At 36.8% G+C, this 24417-nt stretch overlaps 1 pseudogene; it reads left to right on the forward strand.

Moving 5' to 3' along the window:
* Positions 1–10407: 10407 nt before the first annotated feature.
* On the forward strand, positions 10408–10707 carry LOC110539814 (large ribosomal subunit protein eL37-like; annotated as a pseudogene).
* The last annotated feature ends 13710 nt before the right edge of the window (positions 10708–24417 follow it).

Genomic DNA, 24417 nt, shown 5'->3' on the forward strand with positions numbered 1-24417 from the left:
GAAGACCCACCCTAACTGTTCCATTCTCTTGTTTTCCACATCAATTGTACCATGATTAAATTTCTTTAAAATTATTTTTATTTCTTTTATATTGTGTATGCATATGTGTATATCCTTGAGTGTGTGTGTGTGTGTTGGGTTTGTGTGTGGGTTTGTGCATGTAAGTCCGTGTAGTGGCAAAGAACAAAAGAGGGAGTCTGTTTTATGGAGCTGAGCTAATAGGTGGTTGTATGTTGTGGATACAAACATGTTTTCCTTTTAATTCCAGGTGTGGGTTGTGGTACTGATTCAGATAGTCCACAACAACTATTTGTCTCATGTGGGCGCTCAGAGGAGCTCTTTGCCAGCTGTAGATGGTTGAAATCTGAGGCCTCTGGAGAGAGGATAAATGCCAGAGCTCAGAGAATGTGGAGAACTCTGAGAAAGGACATAGAGCTGATGCTTTTCCTGTTGTTGTTGATGCAGTGAGACAAGGATTTAGAGATCTTCTTAAAGGAGGGTTGAACTGGCTCCAAGGAATCTGAAGACCCTGAGCAGCAAGCAGGAAGCACCTAAGAGAACTGCTCCCCCTTTCCCACTAATGCTTTCTCTCTCCTGCCTGGTGCTGGGATGTTGGAAGAGATTGAGATGGAGTAGAGAGAGAGATTGAAAGTGTATATAAGTGTTTTTAAAAAGAACACCAACAGTTGTGTGCCTCCTCTTGTGGGACCTGGAGTTAAAGTTGGGAGAGCGGGAAGTACAGTTAAGTCCTAGAGTTTACACTGCAGGGCAGCAGCCAGAATTGTCTGTTGAAGGTGTACCATCAGATTCTGTTGTTATTATTAACATAGTATATTTATGTATTTTAATGTGATAAAAACAACTCCTAACAATAAAATATTATTTAAAGCAACCAAACATGATTTAAGAAATGTGAAAGGAATTGAGCTTGCCCTGGTTATTATTCTAGAATTGTGGTATAGACTTGAGAGTGTAGAATAAAGCCTTATCAGTTCCCTTGGTATTTTAGGGTAAACTAAGGAACACATTTGGATCTGCTAGGATTTATATAACAGTGTGAAAATGATTAATTCTGTGGTAACAGTCACTGCTTAGCATGGCAAACCTTTCATGAAATACTTCCCACTTCACTCTCTGTCCCCGGAAAAATCATTTGCCCGTTTCTTTAGACCCTGTGTTTCTATTTATTCCCTGTCCTTTGGAAATGCTTCTTCTTTGTGCAAATCACCTTTAAATCTGCATACTTAGGACCACTTGATCCTTGAAGTCAGTAAGGGTGAAATCAGCAGCACTTATTAAAACATCTGTGTTTGAACAAAATCAATAAGATGCTTATTCTTGTGGAGCGTATGTTTTGGAGAGAATCAGACAATATGTAAACAAATACACAGATTCCAATACAAATGGTCTGGGTCATCTTTCAGTGCCATGTGGACACACATGCATTACAATGTCATATATAGTAATAGATGTTTCCATGTGTCTGCTTATTTTAATTTATAAAACTATGCTAAGAGGTAAATGTCAGTTTGCTATCTTTGCATTCAAGAAGACAAAGGTTAAGAGAAAATTTACCTGTAACCAACCACACACTTAGGGAGTATAATCCGAATACAAATTAAAAAACTTCCAGTCTCCAAACTAAGCCATGTTTGTTTGTGATGCTGCTGCATTTCAAGCTAAAAGACATTTGGGGCTTGGGAATGGTGGCACATACCAGTAATGTGAGCTCTCACGAGACAGAAGAAAGCAGTGGGAAGTATCTGACTGAGATTCACTTAGTTATATTTCTTAGTATAACTTGATTTAGCAAAACTCTAGAAAGCTTTGGGGAAGTTTTTATATGTACTTAGAATTCACAGGACTTAACGAGGGGTAATGAATCTGAAAAAAGAAACCATCAGATCCCTACTGCTATGAACAATGGGAAGGTATAATAGCCAAAGAGCATGTGTTAGAATGAAATGGCTCAAGAAGGTTGGGCAGAGCCTGAGTGGTTCCCTGAGTACCTGGTGTTGAAGGCCTTTGTTGCTGTATAAGCATCAAATTAAGGCTTCAGGTATTCATTTTGAAAATGCTTCCAGCTTTACAGTAAGAGTCTCCAATGATAGATGTGAGCTTCAAATATAACCACTAACACATGCTTTCACAGAAATATGTGGTGGCTACAAGAATATAGTGAGAATAGATAAACTAAACAACATCAGCCCCTGGGCATTTGAGAGCTGGGACTGCAGGTTACTGCTGCCCAGATGCAGAGAACACTCCATCTATTTTGACAGACAGAAAAATCATTTCTCCATAGAGTCCAAATAAATGCTCTCTTTGAAGCTATGAACATAAATCCCCAGGACAAAACAAAACCATTGCAGCTTGTCTGATATTTGGATTGCCAATCACTTGCACTTGCTTTAACTTACGACAGAACTAAGAAAGACAGAAGGGAATTTAGGATGATTTAGATGAGCATGATTTTATATCAGAAGAGAAATAACTTAAAATCATTTCTAATTTCTTTATAACTTAATAAAGTAAAAGTTATCTCTTTGTTAGAAAGTAAAGAGTAAATGTATCTTTGTGTTTTGTTTTTAATTTTGGGTATTTATTTGTTCTACTAGGCAAAATGATTTCAAGATAGGATACAAAATTTTTAGTTAACAAAGAATAAAATTCTTATTGCTACTAAATTAAATTATTGTGAATGTTTAAAAATTTATGATAGTGTTTTGAGAATAATAGAAAATATTGCTTTAATTTTCTAACTTTAAAGAAAAAATATTGAAAATGTTATCTTCTTGCACTATTTATTTAGGAATTTTTGTTTTAAATAACTTGACCCACCATACATATAATTTTATATTATAATTTTTATGTACATTTTATTATAGCTGACCTAGAATTTTAATTGCTATCTAATATTCTGTCTAACTAAACTCCTATAATTACTCAATACTGCTTCAAGATAATTAGAAATTAACTAGTAGTGGATTTGATCCAAACTCATTGTATGCATGCATGCATGGAATTTTCAATAAAGAAATAAAGCAAACTATTTTTACTTTAAAAAGAAATTAACTTCAGAATTTCTAATATGTTATAACTTTTGTTTGCCTGATGTTAAAATTCTAACGTGTTACATATTTTAAGATTTTCTTCATCGATATAAAAATAAGCTTATGGAAGACTCTCAGAGGGAAAATAAACTTTGCTTTATTTTCAGATCTTCATATATTAATCAAACCAATGTACAAAGTCTTAGTTTTATGTCGATCCAGAAAAAGTACCAATCATAGTTTTTCAAATTAGTATTTTTTTAAATCTAATACTTGACAGCAATTGTGCAAGACAAAAATTATTCATGTTTTAATTTCACAGATAACAGAGGATCCAGTGTTTGAGAACTATTATTTAGACTTTACTCTGGGTGCTGCAGGACCAGACATCTCAGGGAAGGGGGACGAGTTTGTGGAGAGGAGACAAACTTGTGTCCCGAGTGCACTGGGTTCATATATACTGTCTGTCCGTCAAAAAATGGATGCGCATGACAGGCAGGCAGAGTGCACGGATCTGGAAGTTGGAGTCAACTCTCTTTCGAAGACACTGGACTTGAGATTATGGAAGTGAACAGAAAGAGATCACCTTAGTAAAGTTCTCAGCCTGTGAAGAAAGGGCGGCGTGCACAAAGCTCTGTCAGGACAGATGCACTTGGCAAGAAGAAGAAAGAAAGCCCACAGAACAAAGGAAAACAGATAAAAGAAAATTGGAGTGGAAAGTCTGAAATCAAGAAAGAAGGCAATTTGAGTGATAGGACATCAATCATTTGGTAATATGGTTGCTATTGGGATCTTAGTTACTGGAGGTTTTGATGATGTTCCCAGACTCAAGGGGAGCCTTACAGGGTTGAAGGATGTCTGTCTGATTTAATAGGAATAACTATTTCAGAGGATGAATGTGGCAAGTGGGAAAGATATTTTGCTGTTCTCCTGTAGACTATAGTAACCAATCTCCTGACTAGGTGGATGGAGGCTCAGGGCATTCTTAGAGACTCCCATATGGATCTTTGCATCTTCAGCCCTGGGTTCAGAAAATGTACTTGGAAATTTGACACATGTTTACTCCCCATCGCAGTATGAATATATCCATCAGAAAAGGCAACAATACTACCTAGCTGTTATCTTACACTCAAAATGGCTTAAACCATTAGCAAGCTGTCTTCTGTTGTCCACTCCAAGGCACTGTCAATAATCAGATGTACTAAACGATGAGCTACTTAACAAATTAAACTAAGAAATGCTAAAATATACAGGAATCGGTATAGTAAATCGTAAGGATGACAGCTGCGTTTGCCAATCTGCATGCTGTTTCTGTTTGCCAGGAGATCACAGTGGGATTATTGCGGTTTTGAGAAGTATGCAGTTTCTTAACATATGAGTCATCTGTATTTGCTTTACAAAAGAAAACAAATTGCAAGGCACCGAGAAAAGTCATGTAGGCATCCCGTCTTCACTCCTCCCGGATGTATGACCTTTAAGCAGTACAGCTTTGATGGTGAGGAGCAGCTGCACTGTGGCACAAAGATTAGAAAGAAGAAAGGACTATGATAACTTGTCACATTCACATATAATTACAACAACCATTCTTTGAATCTTAACAAGATAATCTTTTGTTCTAGCTTTCTTTTGTTTAGAAGAAAAACTTATTTATGTCTGTGGTTTTCTTGTGCTTTGTATTCGAAGCATTAGCCAAACTAGCCAAGTCACTCTAAATCCATAGCATTTTCTTATTTATTCCACTTAATCCCGAACTGCACAAATAGAACTTTAATTGCATACATTGACCAAATGTACTGTGAAGGCATATTCAACATAATAATCTCCACCTCTCAAGACAGTCCCCAAATGTTGGAAATGCTAAATCTTATCAACAGAGAGTGTCTCAGTATAGATGGGTCTCAGGTAGAGTTTATTGACTCCCTCCCACAGATGCTGATAATTTCTCTTCATTGTAATCATAATAGCAATTCAAGGGGAAAAAACATTAAAAATCAATGTTATCCAATATTTATTTCTGAAAGACGTTTAGCATTTCAAAAAATAAAAGATATTCTGCACTTTAGGTGTTCACAGTGCTTAGGGAAGAGTGTTGATGGGCTTAACAACAGCCTGAGAATGTCACAGCAAAGATGGAAAGTATGTGCTACTCAGAGTGCTGTTGGTCAGTGTGGGGTAAAGGGTGGGTTCCCAAGAGTACTGAAGAGAGGCTTATGCTGCAGGCTGGCCGGCAGCATGAACAGACTGTTTTGCCTAATGTCACGGAATGTTTTTGAATTAACCATATACCTCTCTGCCATTGAGATAAGTCCAATCAAATGATAAAGCATTAAGAAAGACATTTTCCTTGAAGCCACAAATTGTAATAACTAAATTCTACTGATGGACGACAGGTAGTAATCTGCAGGTCACTATCTACATTTATAACTATATGAAGAAGTCAGGGAAGATAACAAAATTAATTGATATTAAACATTAATTTAATATTACTATGCATGAAGTATGTAAAGTTTTAAGCTAATCTAATTAATTCCTGAGTTAAAACTCATGGGGTCTATGGAATGAGTACAAGTTTCAGGCAGTTAAGTGCCAGTGTTTATACATATAATTACTTTATTACATGCTGTATAATTGCTTTGGTTAAATGGTAGAAGACAAACATCAAAATATTATGTCTTTAGGAATGAGGTGTTATGTGTACACACGATGTAAGTGCTGCTAATAGAACGGATGGCATTGACAATTTTAATAGCACAAGTCTTTTTATTTTCTTTTGAAAACTATAGAAACAGAGCACCGTAACATTGTAATGTGGGTGAAATTACCTAGATGTTAAGACAAATTTTCCCAGAAGGGAGGCATTTGGCACAAGTAGAAGAGATTTCCTTAACAAACCACTCAGAATAAGTATGACAGAATGCTCATTATAGATATTAAGGAAGCCAAGGGAATCAGGTGATGTTTTAATAGAAGTTTCTGAGGAAAGTCAACTTCTACATTGAAATAAACATAGTCAGTCTTTTTCATATGTGTTTAAAAACGGATAACGCTACACTGGAATTTTAATGTTTCTTTATGAATGCAAAATGACTCAATTCATTTTTTTTAAACTTTCAATCTGTTGGAACAACAGCCATTGAGTTAACTTGGGGTCTTTGGTATTATCTTGTCTCATAGATAATATAACAAAGATATCATTAATTTTATTCATGTCTACGTGCAAAGACATTTCACTGTAACCATGTCTCTAATTCTATGAACTGAACATTCTGCCCAGTCCTTACACTTTTAAAGTCCACTTAATAACTTGACCTGATATGTAAATTTAAACAGATATTTAATAAAGCATCCTATATGTAGGTCATCGCACAGTGGGCCATGAATGGCAGCAAAATGCACTGTAAGGTTTTCCTCCGTGAGGTATTTTAAGTTATTTCACCAGATAGGCTAGAAACTGGCAGTAAATGGCATTATTACAAACATATAAAATTACATTCATCTCCTCTGTTCCTGTCAGGGACTGGCTAACAGTCACAGAGTCCTTCAGAGGAGACCAGGTGACAAAAGACTCCTTTCTGTTTGTAGCCCCAATCTAGCTTTTAAGAAAGTTCTATTGGTCTCTTGTCAAATTCCTCTCTCATTTGTATATTTATTTTTATCTTGTATTACCACACTGATTTTAAAGCCTGATCCCACTTTAGAAACTAATCTTGCTAAGAGCCGCATTTGACAAAGAGTATGAGTACCAAGGCTCAGTTCAAATCAAGAGCCTTATTTCTGTGTGATGTGTGTATTAGTATAAATGACTTATAATGACTGATACAAGCACCCTTGTGCTTACTTTGAGGTCTACATAACACAATTTGCAATCAGTACATAATTCTTAGTGGTTATACTATTAATGTTACTAAATCATTTATTTGTAAAAACACATTCTTTAAAATGACTGTTAGCTCACAGAATCATTTACTTAGAGAATACATTCGTTTTCTCCAACTTTTACTTGGTGTACTTACAAACAAGAGTAGGAAATTAATCTGATTTATACTTCATAAACTGGTTCACTGTTGTCATATTGTACATCATCAAGGTGTAATGAGGTTAGAGAAAAATAATGGAACTCTAGTATCTACCATTTTTCATAAAATTGAAATGTGTAGTAGTTATTACCAGAGAATAAAATTATCTGACTCTTATGTTAAATATCCAATTTAATTGAATATTAGAGGTTATTGGTAGATTCATAGCCTTCATTTTTACTCTACATGAATATAGGTAGCTTGAACTATAATGATATTACTCTTGTAAAAATAAAGTGACAATGTAAGGTTTTTAGGTAAAATATTAAATTTGATCTTTTTATTTGAATATGTTTCTTTTGTTTTGTTTTTGAGACAGGATTTCTCTGTGTGGTCTTGGATGTCCTGGAACTCACTCTGTAGACTGTATTGGCTTTGAACTGATAGAGACTCTCTTGCCTCTGCCTCCCAGGCACTGGAACTAAAGGTATATTCTATCATACCATCACCACCCAGATAATTAATATTTTTAATATAATTTTTAGGTAAAATTTTATAGCTGATAAAAACTATCAGTGTTTTGCACTAGGTACTATTCTTAGTGATATAGGCACACATTCATAACACATATACAGGCTTTGCTCTTAGTGAAATAAATGTGTGCTTATATATATTTTTGTATGCACCTACAAAAATGCATATGCATGGACTAAGAATATATAGCATGTATGTATATATGTGAACATAGAAAGAATATATATATGAACATATAAACATTATGTCACTAAATATATACATATACAGTTATACTCTAGAGTGTCTATATTTAGGAAATCGCCACTAAAAATGAAAATTTCAAAACTGTAAGTACTGTTAATTCCCATTACCTGTCACTAAGAAAAGTAGAACAGAACAGAAGGAGTGGCACATAACACAGTTTTGCCTAACAGGTTTCTCTGAGATAGAAGCTTTCCGTCTCAGACTAAAACCTATTAAAATAAGAATGTGAAAGGAGAAGACATACCACTGTGTAGTTTAAGACAAGATGCTCACAGGAAGGAAAAATAGCATTATGTTCTAAGAAGAAGTGAAACATTCCGTTCTGCAAGGAAAGCTCATTAAGCTAAGGAAATAAACAACTCAAAGAGTTTAGGAAGTCCCTGAAACTGTACAGATTCACTAGGTTCCATCTTCCCCACTCATACATAAGCAGTAAAGACTTTGAAAAGATACTCTCAGACAAGCTGAGCTGCCTAGGAAAGGCTTAGATCAAGCTGAACTATTTTGAAACTACACTCCAACTTGTTAATCTGCCATCTGGCTGTTTATTTCTATCTAGGTGTCCAGATTTTATGACCTGTCACTCATTCTTTTGGTGATGCACCAGTCATTTCTGGTGATGTAAGAAATGTTCATCCTTTTAGAGGCCCTCTGTGGCAGGTTCCCAGCCTGTTTCCTGTTTTCTTCCTCCTCTGATGTCCTTCCTCCTTGCCTTTCAGGATGGAGATTGAGCATTTTAGTCAGAGTCCTCTCTCTTGATTAGTTTCTTTAGATGTACAGATTTTAGTAGGTTTATCCTATATTACATGTCTATATGAGTGAGTATATACCGTGAGTGTCTGAGGCTCATGGCCAACTGTTGGGCAGAGTGCATAGAATCTTATGTAAGAAGTGGGAAAGAGTAAGATCTGGAGAGGACAGGAACTTCACAAGGAGAGCAACAGAACCAGAAATTTGAACACAGGGAACTTCCCAGAGACTCATACTCCAACCAAGTACCATGCATGGAGATAACCTAGAACCCCTGCACAGATGTAGTCCATGGCAGTTCAGTGTCCAAGTGGGTTCCATAGTAATGGGAAGAGGGACTGCCTCTGACATAATCTGATTGGCCTGCTCTTTGATCACCTCCCCCTGAGGGGGGAGCAGCCTTACCAGGCCACAGAAGATGACAATGCAGCCACTCCTGATGAGATCTGATAGACTAAGATCAGAAGGAAGGCGAGGAGGACCTCCCCTACCAGTGGACTTGGGGAGGGGCATGCGTGAATAAGGGGGTGGGAGGGGCTTATGGGGGGGGTAAAAAGTGAAAAAAGTGTAATTAATAAAAAAAAGAAATGTTCATCCATATTCTTATAAGTAACTCCAGTTAACCTCATTAGTATATCACCAAATTGAACTTTGGTGGTATCCTTACTTTGGTCTTTTGTCAGTTCTCTGTGTGGAGCAAGTACTCATTTGTTCACATCTCTAAAGGAACAGTGTCATGTGATACATATTTAGTTTCTGGCAATATGGTATAGACACGTATGATAAGAAGAATTTGGATATAGAAAGAATAATATTGAACATTTTAAAATGCTGCCACACATCAAAAAATTTTGATATATCTAAGTGATCTTAATATATGAATTAATTAATATTAATATTTTCTTTCATTCATCTACAAGAATTCCATGAATTTTATTTTTCTTTGCTTTTAATTCATCATTAGATTGTATTTTTTTTTTCAATGCAGTTTATTCAGAAACCTTGAACAATCCTCGGACCCTGGGGAAAGCCAGCCCACAGCTTAAATAGCCTCTGGGTAGCCAACCCAGGCGTGCCACGTGGGCAATGCAGATAGGTCCACATACATGGAAGCAAGCCAGATCCTCAGCCTTAGCCAAATGTGGAATTGTTCGTGACAGAGAGCACTCACCATCGGGAAGTTGGAAGGCGGAAACCAGCTCCATCTTTAAGGCATAGCATTCCTCAGAAACTGAATCTTGAAATGCTTTAAACTGCTAAAAGTGTATTTCTTGCAAAACTGGGATGTTAATAGATATTCATTAAGTAAGTGCAATCACTGTCTACTTACTATTTTATCCTAAACTATCTCATATTAACAGCCAACGTAGCCCAAGTTGGTCTAGAACTCATTATCTTGTCTCCATCTTCTTATGCTAACAGGGTACATCGCATGTCATGGGTCACGTGACACGGCTATTGCACACATGAACTTATTCTGGGAATGGCTGACTCCAAAGACACAAAATTAAGCCAGTTAGCATTTCATTGTGGATGGAAAACTGGATCCTGACGCCCACTCTTCTTCACTGAGGAACTGTTGTCAGTCAACGGTTACTTAGGAGGAAATGCCATTTTTCCTCACTGGTAAGTTTCCTTTACCTTAATGAATAGTCTTCCACCCAGGATTAGGCAAGCAACTCCAACCTAACTCAGCGGGTCACACACAAAAAGAAAGAAATTTAAAAAGTAGAGTGATAACTTGTTGGCAATAAAAAGTTTCAGTAAGAGGGGAGTGAGAGCTCTTTGGCCTCGGCGGCAGAAGGAAGATGACGAAGGGAACGTCGTCCTTTGGAAAGCATCCCAATAAGACACACACATTGTGCCGCCGCTGTGGCTCTAAGGCCTACCTTCAGAAGTCGACTTATGGCAAATGTGGCTACCCTGCCAAGCGCAAGAGAAAGTATCACTGGAGTGCCAAGACTAAGAGACGAAACACTGCCGGGACTGGTCGAATGAGGCACCTAATAAACTGTCTATCACAGATTCAGGCATGGATTCCGTGAAGGAACGACACCTAAACCTAAAAGGGTAGCTGTTGCAGCATCCAGTTCATCTTGAGGATTTCAATCAGTCATAAAATAAATGCTCTGGTAAAAAAAAAAAAAAAAAAAAAAAAAAAAAGAGGGGAGTGAAAGAGGGCATGAGGGTGAAGAAAACTAGTGTTTATGATACACATGTAAGGAGCTATTAAAACGTTTTAAAGAAAACAAAGAAATATAATGTAATGTACCCTTCTACAAGCTTAGCACATTCTGAACCTCCTTTTTTTTTATCAAAAAGAGAATGCTTATCCTTCTCCTATAAGGACAATCTTATCATAGACTTTCATTTTTAGAATCTAGGCTTCTTGACTCTACAAAAATACTAGTATTTTCAACTCCCATAAAGCTATCCCTTGATCCTTGTGCTACTGTTTTTTTCTTGCATGATCTATTGTAACAGTCGTTCAACTGCTCTTCCATCTTGTGTTCTTCTTCAGCACAGCACATTGGCAACACAATAGTGAAGACAATGATTTTAATATACAAACCGAGCTATGCCAGTTCCTCTGTTCACACAAGAGCCAAGAAAATCACACATTGGCAGGTTGATTGACACTCCTCGAGTTTATGACTTCAGTCTTCCTGAGCCATTCCTTAAGGCTCAGGCAAAGCTTTCTCTTTAGAAATCCTTGTTCCTTAGCCCTTTAATTCAAAAGTATTGATGTACGTAGCATCATGACTTAAGCTTCTCATCTATGTTTGCATTTTGACTTTAAAATATCTCCTTGCTGAGGTTAAACTTCCAGCTCTATTTATAATTACAAACCAGATCTCCCTTATTCTTAATGTGGTATGGTTTATGTTGGATACATCTTTACACATTTATTATCTTGTTTGTGGTAGTTGGAATTGAATATAGGGCCTCATGAGGGTTTTAGCTATGTCTCCATCCATGTGATCTTAAGACATGAAGCATAATTATTTAATGTGCTTACTATATAATTATCAGTCACACCTCTGGGATAAAAATTTTCATCAGTGTTATCAATCTCTGCGTGTTTGGTGCTATATCCTTTAGGACGTGGAAAAAAAAAATTCAACCCATCATGGTCACCCAATCAAGTCACATTTATTACGTGAATGGAAACATAATTTTGAACTTTGCAATTCAGCCTCTATTTACTGGAAACCACCTTACATAGCTAACATAGATAAGGAGTTAAAATTTAATGAAGTAGTATTCAGACCAAAATATTTCCATATTATGGTGGTTACTTCAGTTACTAGTTAAGATTACTGTTTTGGTTAAAATTAATGGTTAAAGAATAGGGTATTTGAATATTCTATGTTTTTTTTACAATGAAAGGCTTCTTATAGTTCACTTAAAAATAATGTTCAAAATATTCTAAATCTATCCTAGAACTCTTCAAGGCATTATTTGTAAAACCCTTATATTTAATATTTGAAAAAAGCATAAAATATGGTAAAATTATGAAAAATGCAAAGTCTTATTTGGAGCCAATTATTTAAAATTTTTGTTCTTATTTTCCATTGTTTAATAAATCCCCAATCATAAATTTTATAAATGAGTAATGATATCAAGATCACTCTAAAATATTTCTGCTGTAGATGGTTGATTTCTATAGATTCAGAGCATAAAAAAGAGAAGCTTCTACCTTCCTTGCATCAGCTGGTAGGGCCCTGTGACCGTGGTATGAATGATGGTTAATTTCTTTATAATTAAGTATAAGTTATTTGGGTTGTCTGATGTCTGAAGTCATAAGATTCCCAAATAGAATGGTTTATTTTTTTTAGATATACTATTAAAGCAAGACTTCAACTACATCAAATGAACAATAAAATTGAGTTTCACTGCAGAATGTGAACATTAGACAGGAATATTTGGGAAATATATCACGGAGGCAACAGAGAAACATTTTAGGAGTCCTGAAATAACATCTGCAAAGTGTCCAACAACTAAAAACTCAAACGAGCAAAATGTCTTACAGAGATAATTGGAGAATCTCACAAATAATTTATCTTTTGTTTAATGAAAAATGGTTCTCTAGATGGAAAAGTAGCAAAGGCATAATATCTCATTGTTATTTTAAGCTTAAACTACTGAAAGCACAATAAGAAAACCTCATGCAGTTTTGATTTGGAATTAAATGCTATAGCGTTCATGCTGCCCATAAAGGTCCTTTCTGAAATTTAGATTTAATTAATACTCTTGGGTCCAACTGCTGTGGTTCATTTCCAAACACTGGTTTATAAAGTACAGAGTCAATGAGGGCACCAGGTGGCTATCACACTCATCTCATCACAGGAGAAATGTTCCACAATGGTCATATCAGGTCACTCTCATTGTCAGTCAAATGTCATCATTTCTTTTGATTGTAACCAGGATGGAAGGTAGAGCATACATATGTGACAGGTAGCCTTGCAATTTTGTTTTCTTTGTACCAAGAAGGAAATTAAAAATAGACACATATGAGACAATTTTGTGATTTTTATGTAATTTATCCCCAATCTTTAATAAATTAATTGTTTTGTTTAACAGAATATTGGAGTTTCCTCAACAATTTTCAAAATACATGTAGACAACCAGAAAAAAATTACAAATGGTGGCTTCAACAGAAATAAAATAAACGTAACTACAATTTTTCATTCTAAAACATTTTTCATATAGATTGCTATATATATATATATATACACACACATATATATACACATGTATATATACATACATACACACACACACACACACATATATATATATATAAAATGCTGTTACTACTTACAGCTCCTGGTTTTACAAGAAATGTAAAGGAGCTAATAAATAATTGAAGCCTTAAACTCGTTAATTCTGTGTCTGGATTTGTATTCTCAATTATTAATATAGGAAACTTTTTTTCATTATGTGTTCATCACATTATAATACAATCTTTCAACTTAAAATAATCATTAAATAATAGGTAAAATTGTCACTACAATTACTGCCATAGGAAAAATTATGAGTAAACTATGTGTTTATGTCATCCTTCTCTTCAGGTGTGTACACTGCCTGGTGCAGACATTAGAGTTTGTTTAAAAATAATGATTTGTTCACTCATTTGTGAATTCGGTTTATGCATCCCATTGCTTGCACCCACCTTTGGGTGGGTAAGCACTTATAGTAGCCACTGGCAAGACAGAAGGAAGAAGATGTAATTGTAACTGTAGGAGCAAATACTATTGATTCAGCGTGTGGTATAAGGAAGGAAGAAAAGCGCAAACTTAAGGTGATGAAGCCCAGATGTTCTCCAGATGTCTAATTCATGATTAATTGAGTAGACAGAAACCATGAAATGCTACCACAGGAAATGTACTAAAAATTAAATAGAATTAATGAAAGAAAACTTGAATTGACTGAATTTTGAAAATGGAAGTCAGTGACACTATAGGGAAATTAGCCTCACAAGTGAGAAGACACTGTCATAAGGTCAAGGAAGATGAGGGAATTGGGAAAGAAATTTTTGATGTATCAAAGAATAAAGAGGATCTGGAAAATAATGCTGGTTTTGCTTTTTTACATCTACCTTTTTCTATTGTTAGAAAAATTTTTACACATGCCTTTAAATAATTTATTTAAAATTTGTGATGAACACAAGGAGGCACATTATAGTTGAATTGCTTCCTGATACCATTATATCCTAAAAGCCAGTCAGAATCCCATGCAGGAGAAGGCTTTAAGGTGTACAGCCAGCTGGAAGAGAGCAGAGGAGATGACCTCAGCCTCTACCCTCTAGAGACAAGACTTGCACAGATGAACTAGCAGCCTTTTGGAACAATTTCTTGCGTTCTTCCTACTGAAAAGGATTAGAGAGGGCTACAGGAGCAAACATCAAATGACAAAGTATTTTCTGTGATTTTTAAATATGGAGAATAACAAGGGAAAGCACATTGGGCACCTACTTACTTGACTTCAGACACACCACTATTGTCAGTCCTGAGGTCTTAACACAATTAGAGCAAGAGACATATATTAGCTTAGATGGAAACTTGCCATCTATCTTGAGAAGAAATTTGTAAAGCACACAGCTTTCCAAAATGAAACACTAACACACTGTATGAAGAATTAACATAAATAAATATGTTAGAATTTAAATTATGTTTCTGATTGCATCTGGGAAATATCTGCTTACAGTTTACATGACACCTAACTATGCCATGAGTAGTTTGCATATGTGTGAATGTTTCCTTTGTTTTATAGAGTAGTAATCAACACAAATGTGAAACACTGACCTCACAACAGTTTCCATGACCTCTTTCATGTGTCTATGTCAAACAGTATAGGCTTTTGTCATAATACTATGTGAAGACTTCAAAAATACAACAACGTTACTGCGTATAGCATAGATAAGGTAGGACAGCTGTGATGGTCCAGTTAACAAGTGTTTCCCTTATGAGCATGAGGACCCACTAAGAAAGCTCTGCTACGGTTCTGATAATTCACTATGTGAAGAGACTGAGACACCGGAATAGACAGGTAACACTCGTAAGCCGGTCTGGCCTAATCCGTGAGTTCCAGACCAGTGAGAGATCACGTCTCCAAAAACAAGGTCGACAGCTCTTCTGTAATGTCAGACAGTTGTCCTCTGGCCTCCACAAACATTTACACACTAGTATGCTCAGATACATATATGCACCTACAAACATACAAACACACACACACACACACACACACACACATGCACACGCACACGCACACATAAATAAAAACAAATAGTTTGAGCAGTGTTTGTCTGTAAGTCTTGGGAGGAAAGAGAAAAGGACCGAGACAGGAGCTCAACAAGAAAAACAACAGAGCCACCTAACCTGGGCCCAGAGGGGTTTGCTGAGACGGAAGCATCAAGCAGGGGCCATGCATGAACTGGACCTAGGCCCCCAACAAAGATGCAGCAGATGGGCAGCTCAGGCTTCAAGTGGATATTCTGGTAAGGGAAGTGAGGACTGCATTGGACAGACTTAATTGCTAGCTTCTAGTTCACTTTACCCTAGTGAGACTGCCTTGCCAGGCCTTATGCAACTTGGTGAGATGGGGAGGATAAGAAAGGGAGCTCCCTTCTTCTGGAGAAAAGGGGAGGGAGGTGGGAGGAAGGGGGAATGGAGAGAGAGGGGGACTGGGAGGGGAAGAGGAAAGGGGCTACAAAAATGTAAAGAAAATAAATAAATAAGAAAAAATAAAATAATTTTATAGTTGGGGGATACCCAACATGAGGAACTGTATTAAAGGGTCACAGCATTAGGAAGGTTGAAAATCACTGTGCTACAGCAAATATTCACATGATTTTCTGTATATGTCTAGTATCCACTTATAAGTGAGTATATACTGTGTGTGTCTTTTTGCTTCTGAGATGCCTCATTGTGCATAAACTCCAAACAAAAATACAGTTTTATGCATTATTCACTAATTCACATTTGATAAAAAGGAATGTTGATAACATGTTCCTTAGAGTACAGTAATATAACTTACATAATGGCCTTCTTCTATATGTTATTTTAATAAATATCCTATCTAGAACATAGGAAAAAATACCTTTACAAAACTGATAAGACTAATGAATGTATTTTTATTTATGATTATTGTCTATACATAAAATACTTTTTTGTGAACGTGGGCTCACTAGAAAGACCCACAGATATTGTAATATATCAAAACCATGTGCAGAGGAGGTGCTTGGCTTTTGTACAGGAGATATCCTGTGAAAAGACTGGTTATTAAGTCAACCGTACTCGGACTCTTACATAGCACTTGCTCATCTGCATTTATCACAGCATTTGATATGCAAATACTGCATCTTCATATCAACTTAAACGACCCATTTCACAATTATGACACATAAGAAAAACCTATAGAAAGGCTGAAGGGATCAAACCACCAAGCGGAAGTCCCAGGTTCTGACTGAGCCACTTCAGAGCTATGGGCTCTCAGACACTATGTTTGCTACCTTTTATATTCAGATCCCTTAGTCATAATACGAGTGGCTTAATTACACACCCATTAGTGTCACATCTTCAAAAAATTGTTTAAGATATTTAATCCCTCACACAAAGTACTGAATTTTACCCTTTTAAAAATTGGTAATGCTATGACTATCTTTACTATTTCTTACTCATATTAGAGAAAATAACTCCCCTGTACCTGAAAATTTTCTAGGCTGATAAGCACATTTTTCTTTTTCTTGTTGGTGAAAAAAAAATGTTAACCGTTGGGTATGTAGGGACTATAAACATTGTATGCCATATTGACTTAACAAGGTTGCAAAAAAGATCTTTTAAAGAGTCTTAAAATAGAGTGCACAATGAAACAGTCACTGAGTATGTTTTCATTCTTGTGTCCAGATCATTTCACCTAAATCCAGTGTTCACCAGTTCTGCTCACGTTGTCACAGACTGGAAAATATTCTTTTAAAGAGAACCTCTGTGTGTGTGTGTGTGTGTGTGTGTGTGTGTGTGTGTGTCTCTCTGTCCGTCTTTCCCCTTTCCCCTTCCCGACGTCTCTCCCTTTGTGTACACATGTATGAAAGTGTTCCATACCTTATAATGTCCTTACCCCTTCACCTGCCTACCAGCACAGACTAGTGTCACATCGGGAGTGATGGTGGAATGAGGTGGGATGTACCTGCCATTATTTTTAACTTTTGTTGAACAACTGCAGTGCTTCCCAGAATACCTGTACCACTTTACATTTCCATCACCACTCTACAACTACTCATTTTCTCTGTGCCCTTACCAACACTTATAAATTCATGCTCTGACAGAAACATGCTAACAGGAGTGAAGTTACAGCCCTCTGTAGTTTTAATTTGCATTTCTCTGCTAACTTAAGGATAACCACTTAATGCTGGATATTTTTAAAATTTCATTCATGTTTTTTGTGATGTGCTAATTATTTTTAAATATTAATCCTGTGTGTGTGTGTGTGTGTGTGTGTGTGTGTGTGTGTGTGTGTCCCCTCATGCAATGATAAGTTCTTGTGGTAGGCCATTTTTCACACCCGGTAGCCTGGTGTGTTGTACTTACAGGTCTATACAATTCCGATTTCTCTCTAGTTCTGTAAAGCTAGCATGCCAATACCCTTTCGTTTGATTTTTGCATGAATATCAAAGTGTTCCTAACATAATCAACATAAAGGAGCATATGATTGGGAGCTGAAAACCACAGCAAACAGCATTTTAGACACATTATCATGCATTTAGTTAGCACCCCACCAATAGCTTTTCAATAGCCAATTAAAAAGACAGGCGTGAGTATGGTCCTGCATTTGTCTATACAAAATATGTAGAAAGAAATTTTTAAAATATTTGCAGCTTTAATAGTCAGAATCATGGTTTTCAAAGATGTCCACATCCTTGTCCTCAGAACGTAGCAGTGAACTTTCACATGGTAATTCGGAATTTAGATTGTGAATGTGAAAGTATTGTTAACTACTTACTCGGAGATATATAAACTGTTCTGGATTAGCCACGTAGGCCCCTTATGATAACCAGAATTCATTAAATGTTGACAAGGAAGCAGAAAATGCCTAAAGGAGGTTGATTCAACATAGATAGAATTTCTTGGCCATTGCTGACTTTAAATGAAGAAGTAGCCAAGAGAAGAGCCTACGTTAGTTGTCTCCCTCTAGAAGTTGGAAGAAAGCAAGGAGTTGATTGCCATCTGAAGTCTCTAGACTCCCTGACTATGTGCTACCAGTATAAGATAATGTACTCATGTGGTCTCATGCAATTACTTTTAAAAAGAATTTGCAAAGGCAACAGTAGATTACAGTAGTGATAAACTTTATGAATGGATATAATAGGATGCAATGTGTTTGCTATAAGCTGGGTGAGTGACCATGCAAACAGCTCAGGAAAGTTGTCTGAGAGTTTTAACATTTTTAATATCCATATGCCCCATTATCATTATATTTTACAATGGATATTTTTGTCAGAAAAATTAGACATTTTAGATGAGGCAGTAATTGAGTTAAACAGAGAGTCCTTTCCTTGATAGTCAGCTAACAAAAATTTTTAAAATGAATACGCTCAGTAATATTCCAATAAGATAGAGAGATGGTTCAATTGTTAAGAGCACTTGTTGCTCTTCCCGTGGACCATGGTTAAATTCCCAGCCTAGAGCCATATTAACTTCAATTCTAGGGAATCTGACTACTTTTCTGACTTCTGCTGACACTACACATAGACATGTTTCACAGAAATAGATGCAAGCAAAATATTTATGTATACATATAACAAGAATAATAAAAATTCTCTCTTTTATGTTGCTGGCTTTTCTTTTATTGAAAATAATTTTTTTTCTCCTACAGTATAATCTGCTTATAGTTTCTGGTCCCTCTAATCTTCTTGGTCCCTCTTCACCTCACCTTCCCTGCATATCCATTCCCTCTCTGCCTCTCATTAGAAAAGAACAGGCTCGTAGAAAATAAAAATCAAACGAGACAAAAGAAAACATAATAATATGAAGCAAAAACTATCATATTGAATTTAGGCAGAAGGAAAAGAGTCCCGAGAGCAGGCACAAGAGTCAGAGGCCTACTCTTTCTAACAGCCAGGAGTCCCATAAAATTACTAAGCTGATGACTACAATATATATGCAGAAGACATGGTGCAGATCCCTGTAGGCTCTGTGCTCGCTGTTGCAATCTCATGTGCACCTTGCTTGGATGATTCAGAGGGTGTTGGTATCCTGGTGCTCTCCAACTATCTGGCTCTGGCAATCTTTCAGCCTCCTCTTCCACAGGATTCCCTGAGCTGGTAGGGGAAGGATTTATATGGAGACCTCCAATTTAGACTTTCCCTACATAACGTCTGACTGAGGGTTTCTGTATCAGTTCCCTTCTGCTGTCCGAGGGAGGGAGCCTCTCTGCTGCTGCTGAGATAAAATACTTATCCATGACTATAGCAGAGTATCATTAGGAATAATTTTATTGATTTGTTTTGTTAGACCAGTAATGTTTGGCTTTACCCTGGGTCTTCGGGCTAGCTAGTCTCTAACTGTTTATCACCCAAGCAGTGTCGGCTATGGGTTATTTTTAATGGAGTGGACCTTAAGTAAAATCAGACTTGGTTGGCAATCCCCACGTGTCCTGTGTTACTATTGCCCTAGAATATTTTTTCAGGCAGGAGAGATTCTCAGTCAAAGGTTTCTCAGCTGTGTTTTTTCCCCCTACTTTCTCTTTTAATAGCATGCAGAATACCCTCATTCACCGAAGAGACTAGAACATAGGAGTGAGGACTCCATGTAGGCACCAGTTCAACTTCTGGTTTGGTTCAATGTGGTTTGGGTTTTTTTTTTTTTTTTTGAGGATATTCTTATGAAGAATATTATTTACTCACTTCAACTTAATTTAGTAGTCACATAAAATATACCACATGTAAATATTCTCACTTGGAAAATACTCCTCTGCATTTCTACTTACAAAGTATGCAAAACTATAATGATATATACAACTGCCAATCCAACTAGTCTCTTTAGGTAATCAAATTTAAAATCTTGTCTCAAACTTTAGGGAGTAACCAACAAATATATGATTTGACTTAAGGCTCACTTCTCAAAATGGCCCCCATATCTGACACTGTTTGGGTGATCCAGAGCCTGAGACTGCACAGCCCAGAGATCTAGAATAAATCTATATACTTCTGTTCTACTAAAGGAATGTGGAACAAAATAAGTCCTAATGACATTCTGTTATACTCAGGGATCCATGCCTTGACGAGCATCATCAGAGAAGCTTCCTCCTGCAGCAGATGGGAACAATATGAAGACCCATAGTCAGACAATATGCAGAGATGCAGAGACCTTAGAATGCTCAGCTCTAAGAGGGATGTCTTCACCAAATTTCTCTCAGGGCTCAGGCAACAATGCAGAAGAGGAGGAAAATTGAGACCCACCTCATGGGGGAGAGCCAACCCCTGACACTATTAGTGACACTCTGCTATGATTGCAGACAGGAGCCTAGCATAACTGTCTTCTGAGAAGCTTCCTCCAGCAACTGATGGAAACATATACAGAGACCCACACCCGAACAATAGGCAGAGCTTTTGTGGAAGGGTGGGAAGAAGGGTTGAAGAGCTGGAGAGGTCAAGGACACCACAAGAAGACCTACAGAATGAACTAACCTGAGCCATGGGGCTCCCAGAGACTGAACCACCAACCAAAGAGAATGCATGGGATGGATCTTGGCCCAGTGCACATGTGTAGGAGATGTGCAGCTTGGTCTCCAGTGGGTCTCCTAACAATTGGCGGGGTGGGATATCTCTGGCTCTGTTGCCTGCCTTTGGACCCCTTGCCTTGCCTGATGCCAGTGGGAAAGAAGCACTTAGTACTACTGTGACTTGATGTGCCAGAGTGGGTTGGTATCTTCTCTGAGGAGAAGCGGGGGGGGGGGGAGGCGAGGGGGAGAAGTAAGGGAAGGGGATTTGAGGGTTAGTCTGAAAGGAGAGAAAGGAGGGGTCTTCCATCAGGCAGTAGAGTGATTAAATAAATTAATGAACTAAAAAGGGAGTGTAAGAGCCAGAGGGGATGGAGGACATTACAAAAACAAACCGCCGCTTGCCACCCTCAACAAATCATCGTGATCAAGGCACACTTGCACATCGAGAGAATGAGGTAGCACGCACAGAGCCTGCATGGGTTTACGCTAGATGGCGTCCTAGAGCTGAAAGGAGAAGTGAACAAATGCTCCAATCCTTAACCCAGAAGCTGTCTCCAGTTGAAAACCACTTGAAAACGAACATTCAGTTTCCTCCAAGGCAGTCTTACTGGGGAAACACATTACTGTTATGGGTGGGCTGCATGCCCAGCAGGAGGTGGCCAACAACGACAACAACAACCAACCAAACAAACAAATTCAGCAGCAAGTCTGAGGCTCCTTGTCTCATAAGGTCATGGCAGGGCTTTCTTTTTTTCCCCTGCTTTTATCATTTTTAAGCTAATTTTTTTCTCACTCTGCTGGTTCTTTATGTATATATTATACATTCCAGTTTTGTTTTTTTAATTATTATTATCATTTTTGGGGAATTCCTGAATGTGAAAATAAGTGGTACTCTGTCTCTCTCTGTTGCTCTGACTCTGTGTCTCTGTCTGTCTCTCTATATAGAATATGTATATATACATATATAGTGAGTTTTCTTCTGTTTGTTTTTCTGTTGTGGTGGTCTTCTTTTTATTTTGTCTTATATTTTATTTATTATTATTTATTAAAATGTGTTGTTTTTAATGAGAAACAGAAATTATCTGCATGGGAGGGGAGGAGGGGAAGAGCTAGGAGGAGTAGAGGAATTGAAATAATATAATATAATCAGGCTATATCATATAAAATCATTTTCAATAAAAGAAAACATAAATCTATAGCAAAAGATATGAAATTATAAAATTTCAAAAAAAGCCCATCATTCTGAACTCATAACTTATTGTTCAAACACAACATTAACCAACTAATAACTATATTGTAAACAATTTACCTTGGCATTTCATTTCTTACCTGGTTCAGAGTTCAGGTTTAAAAAGGCTCTATTTTTAAAAATGACATTTTACTTTCCCTTCTTTTGTCAGGGAAAAACAAGTGATAGAAAGCTGTTTGGAAAGACAGATGCTTCTTGGTTTAAGAAAGGAAATCCCATTACAAATAGAAAGTTTATAGTCTTGAAATTCATCAGATGCAATTTGCATACCGAACAAGGCCGCACATCAGCACTTGAATAACAGCATACTACAACAAAATGGCAAGAGGCTGTGGCTTACTCTCAATGCCCAGTTTCCCAGGGTTGGAAACATATCAGGGCTGGCTGTATCTAAATGTCTTGAGCAATGCTGTCAAATATTAAGACATAGTTAACGTCCATAACATAGTACCTAAGCGCAATTTTCTCTGAAATCTGAGGTCAACGTTTTCGTAAATTTTACCTAATTTCCAATATTTAATATAAGCACGAGTATAAAGGTTTTGTAGATTTTAGCATCTTGTAAAGATTCATTCCAGTGTGGCCAAACAAGTTAATGTAAAACCAGTCTGAATAAATAGCCAAAAACAGAAAAGCACTTTATCTTTAGGGACTTAAGGGATTCTCAGTATATATGTAAATGAAAGTGGTGATTTTTCAATTGATCTCGAGTTTTAAAAGATTCTATTAAAGTACTGATGTGTCCTTATTGTTAAGAATGAAATAAAGTCTTATCTAAATTTGTAACTACAAACTAATTCTACTTAATACAGGGTATGGAAATATTCTCAAGCATTGCTCTGTGTCAAATGGCAAGGACCTGTGAAGGTAAGGGTGTGTGTGTTCCACTTCAGGAATCACCTAGAAAAATGATGATGAGTAAGGAAGTTCACTTGGAAGCCTTATTTTCATGACATCAACTTAAGGAAGTTTAGCAGCAAGACCACAGAATAGATGGCACTGTATCTGAAGACAGCCACAACACAGACTCCGGGGCTAAAGGAAAATCAAATCAACACTCAAGACAAATGCACTATACTAATTTAGAACTGTATCTAATACTCTGTGAGTGAAAGCCCTTATGCACTTAACCATGTAACACAGCACTGCTATTTAAATGCAGACCTATACACACATACAAGCAAGCACTCGCACGCACACATACAACGAATGCACAATTCTGTGTATTTGAACCCTCTGTCTGGTTTTGAAAAACTATGCTAAAATCAGAGGTTTCCTTCTCTACCCATCTGTCTGTCTATCTATCTACCTGCCTATCTATTTATCATCTATCAATCTCAAATGATTGGTTTTATTTTAGTATATAAGTCCAGGAAAGAAGTCGTTAAATAAAGGAACACCCTCAATTTTAAGGATTTTTTTTTTATATATACCAAAACAACTGCCCTAAAAATAAAACAATAAAACCAAAGTAAATTCAGAAAGTATGACCAGGTAATGATAAGTTTCTTCTCTTCCAAATCTCCGTGGAAGTCCTGGAAAAAATGGCAGATGATTAGCTTAGAATGGTGTGTGTTTGGAAAGTTCACTAATACTCAGAAAATTCTATCCTCTCAAATATTAAAAAAATACAAAATTGACATTTCTGACTTTTTTTTTTTTTTCATCTAGGGTAGAGCTGTGAAACAGGTAGGTTTAGTTTAATTCAATCCACAACCACATTTCCTCTTTTTGGAAGGATGGGGGTTAAGACAGGGTTTCTCTGTATATTCTTGGCTATCCTGGATTTGGCCTTGATGACAAGCTGGCCTTGAACTCACAGGTATCCACCTGCCTCTGCCTCCCCAGTGCTGGGATTACAGGCATACCCCACCACGCCCATCTGACTACATTTCTTACTTTGCCTATAGTTCTGGATCTTCATTAAACCACAGATGTCTTCTTTACATCTCCCTTCATTTCCTCAATAATAATGACATTTTCAGCTTTTTCTGACTGAAATTTACTAGAACATTGACATTTTCAAATAATGATACTTTGAGATAATTTCCCTATATTGTCAGGAATCTATTTCCTGACAATTAAGATCCAACTGAAATCGCATTACCTTGCAACTGTTCTGAAGGGAGTAACACCATCAGCAGGAGAAAGGAGAGTAAACAACATTCTTTTGAAATGTTGAGATAAATAACTGATAGTTATATCTAAAGCTCTTGATTGGAATTCTCTAAGCTTTTGATGAGTTCATTAGCAAAAACAGCTCATTTGTTTTGTCTTTCATGCGTCCTAAGATTAGAGGCAAGAAATACTGAATAACCCTGACTATGTATGAAAAAACAATTTAAAG

This window comes from Meriones unguiculatus, chromosome 2 (assembly GCF_030254825.1).
Source record: "Meriones unguiculatus strain TT.TT164.6M chromosome 2, Bangor_MerUng_6.1, whole genome shotgun sequence".
Classification (NCBI taxonomy): Eukaryota; Metazoa; Chordata; class Mammalia; order Rodentia; family Muridae; genus Meriones; species Meriones unguiculatus.